The 10,786-nt window shown below is 46.5% G+C and overlaps 1 long non-coding RNA gene across 1 annotated transcript; it reads right to left on the bottom strand.

Moving 5' to 3' along the window:
- Positions 1-3,939: 3,939 nt before the first annotated feature.
- LOC146349597 (uncharacterized) lies at positions 3,940-9,779 on the bottom strand. Its single transcript, XR_014789031.1, has 3 exons — positions 9,690-9,779; positions 9,435-9,571; positions 3,940-6,687 (listed from the first exon to the last, which is right to left on the bottom strand). It is a non-coding gene; the product is annotated as an uncharacterized LOC146349597 (long non-coding RNA).
- Between the last annotated feature and the right edge of the window lie 1,007 nt (positions 9,780-10,786).

Consider the following 10,786-nt stretch of genomic DNA (forward strand, 5'->3'; position numbering starts at 1 on the left):
CCCCCACCCCATTTTTTGGATCCAGGCCTATGCCCTGCCACAAGAGAGAGGAGCTACCCTCGACTCGCTGCCAAACCTATTTCAGCTACAACCAAGTTTTTAATAGAGGGCCAGGTCATTCTCCCTTGCCTGAATTAGGATTGCGCCTGAGCATCCGTGAGCTACAGCTTCTCGCATCACCATGATGAGACCCATCCAAAGCAGTGCCCTTGTGCACAACCACGTCATCCAGAGCCCTTGATGAATGTTTAGGTGTAGCCCCTATTCCTATCCTTGCTGAGTGTTGCTGAGGGGCTTGGGATCTGCTTTTGGGGTCGGTGGTGTCCCATGCAATGGCCTCCTTTTAGCATGCCTGTCATCTAACACATGATATACCATACAACATGTTCTGGATGTGGAAAATAATATTGCAGACGTTTTGTCTCGATTTCTGCAGGAGAGGTTCCAGTTCCTGGCTCCAAGGCTGGGAATCAACCTGGATGCATTCCAGGAGGAGCTGTGGGCACTTGGGAACAAGCAATAATGCAGGGAGTATTGAACCCGGTATCGAGGGCCAGGCTGCAGTCTTACACAGCAGCAGCCTACTCGTTCCTAATCTTCTGCAGGAACCCAATGCATCTGAATGGATTTGGAGATCCAAGAAATCTCCATTGTACCTTTCTAAGGTGGTTAGCCCTGCCCTCAGTTCTTCCTTCATGCCCCTAGTTATTCTAAGGTGGTGGTGTGGGGAAGGATTCCTGGCAGTGGACCATGTCAAGTTGGTGCAAAAGGCTGTGCCTGGTGAGACCACCTGTGTCAGGGCTCCCCTTATGACCTGAACTCCCTGAGCAACTCCTCTTGCCTCTTTAAGAATCCCACATTCCTTCTTTTAAACTTCTCCTTCCCAATAAAGTGGGGTTTCAGCTGTAGGCGTGGGGTGATTGACACACCAGACACTTGGGGTTTAACCACAACAGTTTACTGGTAAATTTAAAGCAAACCATCAGAACTGAAGGCATTTACACAATAGAACTGAGTGATACAAAAGGCCTTACAAGAAAATAAAAGTTACAAAACACAAGGATTTTTTTTTTGTTTATTTATTATATTTATATCCCACCTTTCTTTTGTCATGGAACTCAAGATGGCTACATTTGGTTCCTAGGTAGTCCCCACCCCAAATACTGACCAGACCCAGACCTGCTTAGTTTTAGCAAGGTGGCTGCCTCACGTGCCTTCAGACTATGCCCTGGGACCCTAGCTGCCCTTTACCCATCTGTCCTTAGACCCCTCTAGGTTGCTCCTTCCTGCTCTGGTCTTCTGAGTATGCACTGGTTCTCCTGGTCTTTCTGACTCTCCTTTTTTATACCCTCCATCCCCAGAACTGAAAGTACCGCTTCAAATTTGAAGAAATGAAACTTAACAGGGGAATTGACACAGAAACTTAACCAGAGAAATGAAACTACTTTTCTCAGGGTTAGAAAACTCTGAGAAAACTCCAGGCCTCTAAGCCGGACCTTTTTTCCCCCTCTGCCTCTGTAGGCTGAAACCTTCACAACCCGACATGCAAAATTAAGGTGGCCTAGTAGTGTCTGTGTCTCCCTGATTTGCTGTTCAGGAGAAGGCCCTGCATCCAGTCCTTCAGCGCATCTAGCTTGTCTGCTGAGAAGCAAGACATGCAGGCTGCCGGGTCCAACTGAATTCCTAGACAAACAAGCCTAGCAGTGGGGCCCTCTGTCTTACCCTGTTCCAGGAGAACCCAAGTGCCTGAGCTAGGTCCTGGAAGGCCTGGAGAAACTCTAGGCATTCCCCAGTCCTGGCTGTGCCCGCGAATAGGAAATCATCTAGACAGTGTGTGGCATGGGGGTGGCCTTCACTGTCCTTCATTACCTGTTCTAGAAAGGAGCTTGTTATGTATTCTGGGAGGGTGGGGGGGTACTGTGGGTCAGTTATTGTTTTGAACCTTGGCAGCTCCTGTAGAGTTGAAGTAGCAGCTTCAGGTGGAGCTTCTGAAAGTTCTGCTAAGTTCTGCAGTTCTGTGTGTGATAAATAAAAAGACTTGTGTTTGAGGCCTGCTGAGTCTAGAGTCATTCCCTCTACCTATGCAACACAGCTGAAGGTTTCAAAGGCGGCACAAGCCACCAAGCAGCCCATCGGCATAGCCTTGTCGAAATACCAGAAGTGATCAAATTTGAAGCCTAATAACTTAGCCTTTTTTATAGGCCCCGAGCAGACAGCAGTGGGGGAGAGTCTTCACTCTGGTCCATTCTGTGGGTCCGGTCTCTCCCCTCAGCCCACCAGTCGTCCCAATTGGCTTGCCTGTCCCCTGGAGCACCACAGCACCATGGAGCCGCCCAACCTGGATCCTCCCTCCTCCTTCCCAAGTATTGCATCAAAATGCACACCAGCCTAGTCTTAGTATTGCACAGCTTTTCCCCTTCCTCCTCCATTTCATGCTCTGACCCTGTTGTCACCCCCATTTTGTTGTTGTTAACTACATGGAAAAAAGTAGGGAGAACTATGTCTTGTACAGGAAGGCACTGTCCTATAGTAGTATATCAAAAGAGGTTCCAAGGAGGTCTCTGTCCTATTGGCATGCTCTTAGAGCAGAGTCAAGGAACCCTTTTTTTCTGTCGAGGGTGGCATTCCCTCCAGGATAATCTGCTGAGGGCTGCATGCTGTTGGTGGGAGGGGCCAGAGCCAAAACCACCCTTTTCTCTGGTCTAAACTACAGTACTACATTAAATGTGCCAGTGGAGGTTTTTTTCTTTTTTTTAGCCTGTGCATGGGGTGGTGGTGGTGGTGTGTGAATTTAGGGCAAGAAAGCAGCTGGGTGGTAATGTTTAAACCCCCCCCCCATACACACACAGTGGTCCTGATCCTTTTACACTAAAGTAAAAAAAGGTAAAGGATCAGCTACATGCTATCCATTGAACATAGTATGTAGTTTAGCCCTCTCTATCATTCTCCTACCCACTTTCTGTTTCTTTCTCTCTCTTTCTGCCATCCTTTCTCTCTCACCTATCTTTCTACCTCTCTCTCTCTCTCTAGCACCCCCATCTATCTCTCTGTGTGCTTCTCTTTCTCTTTTTTGGCACCCCCATCTCCCCCCCCCCGGTCCATTAGGATGGGAGGGACAGATTGCTCTTGAGAGGTCTGAATTTATCGTTTGCAGAGGGTTTTTGAAATTAGGCCAAGGGACACAGGTTGCCTACCCCTGTTTCAGAGGCAGTCAGCATCCCTGGTTATTAGCACTGGCTCTAAGGATGAAAGGCAGGAAAACTAAGAGGCAAAAAGAACTCTTCCAAATAGCTGCACTTAGTGCTTTCATTCCCCCCCTCGCCCCTTCCCCATGAATATTCTGATGGTGGATGCAAGTCAGCGGGAGATAAGCAATGTGATGGCATCTTGCAGCTTTTGAAAAGAATCTCTGAAACTGAACAGCCTCACAAATCCAAATGGAGGTAGATAGTTTTCATGATACATCAATTCAGGGTTTTAGTTCAAATTACCATCAGTGAGCATTGCAAGCCATTAGTTCAACCAGCCAGCTCTGCTAGAGATTTCTAGGGTAGGAGGAAAGGTGTGCTAGCTGTAAATAAGTACGCCAGATGGCATAGAAGCAGCAGTAGACGACCACACAAAGGCTGTGGAAAACTCCCGCAAGCACAGAACATGATGAGCTCATAGCCTTGGCTCTCACACCTGGATAGACACCTCAGAGTTGATGAACCTATCTGTATGCCAAGGAGCTTCTATCGGCCTCGGGACAAAAGCAGCCTGCTGTGTTACCGAGAGCTCCCTCTGCGTCAGGGGTGTGGAACCTCTTTCAGCCCAAGGGTTGAAGTTCCGTTTCAGAGAAGTTTGGGGGGCCCCACATTCCAGTGGTGGGTGGGATCAAAGTGTTAGAAACTCGTTTGTCCAACCATTACCTGTAAAATAACTTTGTGACACACATTCAAGCAGCACTCTATGTTTATTAAGCACATTTGCAAAGGTGGGTATCCTAGTTGAATAGGCACACCTGGTAATCAAAGCACACAGTTTTTATTCCCTTTCCCCGGCCGCTGAGTCTCTCCCTTGTTTCCCCATTGGCTGGGTACTCCAAAGTTCACAGCCTATGCCGAGCGCCTAAGCAAGCCCACGGAAGTCCCACCTCTGTTAACATCTCCCGCTACTCTAATTCTAAGGCCCCTTGCCCATGTTTACAATTCTCCTTTTATGGCTTCTACTTTGCTTGGCTTACCCACACTCTTAACTTCACTCTAAGTTTCTGACCACAAACGTACTTTAGACACCTGTTTCCACATCCTGTCTCAGCTCAGCTATCGCTCAAAAGCATTTGCGACCTATTTAATGCAAAAGCAACATTTTAACCCTTTCCTACAATCCCCCCTTTTTCTTTTACACCATTTCGTTGCTTTTTGCACATCTAGCTCAATGAAGCTTCAAATCTTGCTAACATAGTTTCACTCTCTCCTTCCTGGTGTTGTTCGTCTTCAGAATTGACTTAATTCATTAGCATCATATTGTCACTGTATGGTGGAGGTTCTAAGGGCATCTGCTTTGAAACTGCCGTTTCTATTAATCTCTGTGCTAAGCCTCTTATGCAGGGAATGATGCAACACCCCAGGGCAGTGAGTACTCCTGCCACTATGACTAAAGAGGTAAGAGCAGAGATTACCATTACCTTCCACTTTCCAAACCAGGATTCTAACCACTCAGTGAGAGAAGTATCTGCCCCCAAATTTTCTGCCATCTCTTCAGCTAGGGTTGTGAGTCCTTGAAGAGCCTTGGAGATTGTACCGTCTGGGGCAGTGTTATTAGGGATGAAGGTGCAGCATTTACCTCCTAACATTACACACACACCACCTTTCTCTGCTAATGTCATATCTAGGACCATTCAATTTTCCCAGGCCATTCTACTAGTGGCTTCTAACTGTTCGGCAATTCCTTTGACTGCATCTCTGGTATAGTTTATAAATCTCTGTTGGTTATAATATATATAATTAATCCAATCTACGTTCTTATTTATTGTGGCCCACCAAAAGAGAAATGACTCAAACCCTGCTGCTACCTGGTTCCTTGCTTTAAATTCATCTGGAACTCCTCTAGGGACTCCTATTGAATCTATATAAATTCGTTCATCAAAGGAGACCCCAAGCGACTTCTTTTGTCGACTCTGTTTCTTTGGGATAGTTATTTTTTCTTTTTCAAGTGCCAAGATCATTGGTATAGCCAATTGAACAATTGCACAAATGCCTCCTCAATTCCTAGGTAGAGTGGGTCTTAGGATCTTACTTCCGCAATACCACCATGAATCCGCTGTAGGGATGTTCAGCGAGGTATAATTGTCTCCCGTCTCATCAGTTATGTTTAACACCATTGTACAGGTTTTCAATTCTCCCAGCTCTTTGGCACCATTTCCTCCCTGTCGTGAGAGACAAGGAGTATGGTTTCCTATAGCAGTGGAGAGGAGAACACTGGAGGTACCTGTATATCTTCATTCTTTAATGGTGGGAACAGAAGTGACAGGGACTTGCAGGTCTTGTTACCCCATGCTGTGGTATCTTGGTAAAATGCCAACATGCATTGCATTCCAGAGGCATCTTTCTCCCAGCCAACAGGAAAAGGGACAATCTGGGCTACCGGTCACCCAGAGGCACACGCATAGCAATTGCTTTTATTTAAACTTTTAACAGTATATTTTATCCATTCCAGCCAGGCATTTGTGTTTCCATATCCTGTTTCTATTTCAAAAGTCTGCCTAAGGTCCTGAACATCTATAATCTCTACTACCTTTGGATCATTATGTGGTTCGAAGGGTTTCACTTCAGGCATCACAGTGGGCTTTTCTGGAGTTTGACTCTTTATTTGGGGGACTACTCTTGTCTGGAAGCAACATGCTCAAGGATCGGCTCCTGATATTGATATCCCCATTCCAAATTTAGTATTGTTGATACTGACCCTCAGTGTAGACCCTTTAATTTCCTCTGTCCATTCAGTCTCTTGGATTGTCATATAGACTTGGTTGCACTGCTTATTCTGGCAATTAGGATTAAACTAGCTCCTTATGATTTGGATAATTTGCTTTTTCCAGGAGGGAGTTGAGAATGTCCATCCTCGTGGTTCGGTTGTCCACCAAACGTCCTCCCAAACTGGACAATCATTGTCTGGACACATATAACCAGACCAATTCTCCAGCCCCCCCTAACTTTGGGAGTGCTATATCTCCTTTTTCTATCCTCACATCCCAATAGGAGCACAGGGGTCCCTCCCAGACCACAGATGAGCCTGGACCTGTAGTCCAGCTGTCCACCAGAGGGTGGACTAACCTGAAAAATTGCTCTTCTGGGGTCTAGGAAGGATTGTCCTCCAGCCCAGCGTCCCACCCCAGAATGGATGCAGCAATGTCCATTTAACTTAAGTTCTTTTCAAAATCAATCTACTGGGAGAGTCTGTTTTGGTTACTGCCCAGGAGTCACCCTTCTGGGGTTCTTTGACAGGTCCTTTCACACGGGTGTGGTGGGTCCAACCCTTCTCAGCAGTTCAGACAGCAGTTTCTGTTGTCAACAGCACTTGGAAGGGTCCTTCCCAACTTGGTTGAAATTGGCTTCTTTCCACGATTTTATCAACACCCATTCTTCCGGCTGGATATTATGGACCATGAACTCCAGGGGCGGTGTTTGTGCCAACAATCCTTTTTCCCTGAAGAGAGATAGAGAAGACGACACCCAAGTATATATTGCTTCAAAAATCAGTCTTTGGTTTCATATTGAGGCAGTTCTCCGAGTTGACCCATGTATGGGACACCAAATAATATTTCATTTGGAGATACTTCTACATCTTTCCGTGGGGCCGTCCATATTCTCAGTAATACTATGGGTAAACACTTAGTCAATGGCAGCCTGGTTTCTAGGATTAATTTACTTAATGTACTCTATATCAAAATAAGGAATGCAAATGGCGGCGCACATGGGCGCCGCCATTTGCGTATGCGCTTTTTTTTTTTTTTACTCAGCCGTGATAGGCTATGTAAAGATTTACGTAGCCTATCACGGTGTTTTTTAAAATTTAGCCGTGATAGGCTACGTAAATCTTTACGTAGCCTGTCACTTTTTTTTTTTTTAACTTGGAAATGGCGGCAGCGGCAGCCGGTCGGAAGACCGGCTGCTGGAGCCGCCGCCACCGGAGCCGCCGCCGCCAGGAAGATCCACCCCAAGTAAGTCCCATCCTGGGGTGGGCGGGGGGGCGGGGGGCCGTTCTGCCACCGATTTCGGGGGGGCCGAATGTGTTGGCATTCGGCCTCCCCGAGATCCGTGGCGGAACTTTCATACATCCCTACCTGGGCACAATGTGTTCCAGGATTACCCTACTTACTCCTACAGCCGTGGCAGTTGACATTGGGTATGCCTCTATCGAGTATGTCAAATGGTCTACTAAAACCAAAAGATACTTTAATCGACCCACCAGAGGGAGTTCTGTAAACTCAACCTGGATACTTTGGAAGGGATGCAAGCTTGGCTTACGCCCTCCTTGGGGCTGTTTTCTCAATACCTTCTTATTAATCTTTTTATAAATTAGACATCTTTCGCATATTTGTTTGGCCACTGTGTACATTCTTACACACCCATATTTTCTAAGCACTAGATCACACATTGCTTGAATCCCCCAATGACTTCCCTGATGTAAAATAGCCATAATTTCCCTCATAATTGGTTTGTTGACCATCTCTTTGCCATCTGAAAGTATCCACTTCCCTTCTTCTACCTCCACTGCTCCTAATTCTTGTCCCTGCCATCCTTTTGAATCAGTAGATCCCATCTTTTTTTCCACAACCTGGTCTACTGTATTGACCATAATTTTGATGGTCCGTTTTTGCTTCTCATCCTGTCTCTTAACATACACCTTCTTTGCCTCTCTCAATAATTCTTCTATGGTTTTATCACTCCAGTTTTCTAACTTTTCTAGCTTCTTTTTAATATCTGGCCATGATTTTGTTACAAAATTAACCTTCAATAGTGACTGACTTACTGGATCTTCAGTATTCATGCCAGAATACTTTCTCATCCGATCCTTTAATCATTGGAGGAAATCAGATGGTGGTTCCTCCTTGCCTTGCTGAATTTCAAAGGCTTGGTCAAGTTCTGGGACCCGGGTACTGCGAGTTTGATTCCTTTGATTATCAACACCCTGAGGTTTTGCATATTAATCCGGTGTTGGTCATCTTGGTGGTTCCAGCCTGGATCTCAGTTAGGATATTTTTGATCAGCCGGGACCACTCCCTGCCCAGGGGGATGCTCTTTTTCCCATTCGGCCATTGCTGCTCTCCTAACCATGGCCCTTCCTTCTCCCAAGAACAGGATGGCTAGAATGGACATTAATTCCCCCCAGGTATATATATTAGGTCCCAGAAATTGCTCCCCCAATCCTACGGGATCTTCCATTAAAGACTTCATCTCTTTCTTAACGTTTCTTAACATTTCTGAACTATTGAGTGGGGCATTTACAAACCCCACCTGTCCCTGTCCTATTGGGACCTCCCGTAAAGGGTACATCTTTGCTCCCTCAAGTGTCACATCTGGTGAGGGATATTCCTGGTTTACCTCAGAATCACTGTCAGTTCCTTTTGGTGTACTATTGACCTTCCTTCAGGCCCCCTGAGGGATAGGGAAATTTACTGTATCTCTCTTTAATTGGGCTAATTCTCTTCTCAGTCCCCCATACAGTTCACTGGGCCTTGTTGATGTCATTGTCTGGGTCCCCTGCCCTCTTTCCCTGTCTTCTTCCTCCTCCACCAAAGGAGGAATATTTGGCTCTTGTGCCATAGGAACATAAGGGGATGGGAGGTGGGATAGGGGATCCCATGACTCCCATTATTCTCAGGGGGATTTTCTTCCTTCCTACTTTTCCCTGACCTCAGGGGACATAGTGTCACTACTTCATTCCCTATCTAGCATAATTGGACTCCTCTTGTGAAAATGGTCTTTTATCATTCACATAGAGATTTAAAGTCTGACACAACCATGCTTCCTCCATTCCAAATTTGGGCCAGAAAATAGCAGGTGGTTTGATACTTTCCCGAGTCCAAACAAAACAACAAAAGTTAATCATCTTTTTCTTGTCCTTTGTTTTGGTACATGAAATGTCCTTCCAAAATTTTAACATCTGCCCTAAGGGACTATTTGGCAGAATGTTGTCCTTTTCCCTAGGCACTTTTTCTTCCTGGGTCTTTCCTGACCCCACCCCCCCTTGGAACCATTGTTCCCCATCGAGACCTTTCAACCTTCCCCTTTGTCACTTCGTCCAGCTCTGGCCATACTCCTCGTGGATGTAACAGAACCGCAGATTAGGACTCCCCACTCACTTCATGTCCCTTGACACGTCTCACACATTCCACAATCAGTCTCGATGCCTAACCACCAAGGCAGTACTTAACAGTCCAATTTTCCTACCTTGGTCCATGCATGGAGTTGCCTGGTTGCCACGGTTAGCCGGTGCCTACGATCACCACCCTGTCTGCTTCACCATGTCACGCTTCGGGATCCTTCTGACTGCACATCAGGGAAGTCCCTGATGATGAACCCTAGAGCTGTTAAATTCAACAGGACATGTCTCCCCAGACTTCGGCATCAGCGGCCCCCGAACAATGAGCCTGGATCCCGGGCGGGCCCCCAAATTTGTTAGAAACTCGTTTGTCCAACCATTACCTGTAAAATAACTTCATGACACACGTTCAAGCAGCACTCTATGTTTATTAAGCACATTTGCAAAGGTGGGTGTCCTAGTTGAGTAGGCACACCTGGTAATCAAAGCACACAGTTTTTATTCCCTTTCCCCGGCCGCTGAGTCTCTCCCTTGTTTCCCCATTGGCTGGGTACTCCAAAGTTCACAGCCTATCCCGAGCGCCTAATCAAGCCCACGGAAGTCCCGCCTCTGTTTACATCTCCCGCTGCTCTAATTCTAAGGCCCCTTGCCCATGTTTACAACTCTCCTTTTATGGCATCTACTTTGCCTGGCTTACCCACACTCTAACTTCAGTCTAAGTTTCTGACCACAAACGTACTTTAGACACCTGTTTCCATATCCTGTCTCAGCTCAGCTATCGCTCAAAAGCATTTGCGACCTATTTAATGCAAAAGCAACATTTTAACCCTTTCCTACAAACAGAAAAAGGGGCATGGCCAAAATAGCAAAAATACCAGCATATTGTAGCTTAAAGTTCTTCCTGACAGTAATTAAGCCTCAGGAGAGGCACTTCAGCCTTACGGAATGGGGAACAAACTGCACAAAAGCCAGGAAACCACCAAATGATTGGTGGTTGGAGAAAGGGGTGGAACCAGGGAGCACAGCCCTCCGGGGAGTCCCAGAGCATTGGACCAGGACTCCAGTTGGGCCAGATTGGGTCCCCGGGCCTGAGGTTTTGCACCCCTGGGCTAGACTCTTAATGAAACCTCAAGTTACCGGACATGGGAGATTTGGCATTTTAAGTGCCAACCTGGGGTCATCCTATGAAGCTGATTGGTGGGAGATTCAGGACAGATAAAAGGAAGTACTTCTTCACACAGCACATAGTTAAACTATGGAACTCACTACCACAGGACGTAGTGATGGCCACCAACTTGTATGGCTTTCAAAGGGGGTTGGACAAATTCCTAGATGAAAAGGCTATCAATGGCTACTAGTCTTGATGGCTATGTGCTACCCCCAGTACCAGAGGCAGTGTGCCTATGTAGACCTGTTGCTGGTGAACATGGGTGGGAGGATGCTGTTGCGCTCATACCCTGCTTGTGGGTTTCCAGTTGGC

The sequence above is a fragment of the Heloderma suspectum genome, chromosome 3 (genome assembly GCF_057233095.1).
Source record: "Heloderma suspectum isolate Gila_16-S chromosome 3, 16-S_ref, whole genome shotgun sequence".
In the NCBI taxonomy this organism is placed as follows: Eukaryota; Metazoa; Chordata; class Lepidosauria; order Squamata; family Helodermatidae; genus Heloderma; species Heloderma suspectum.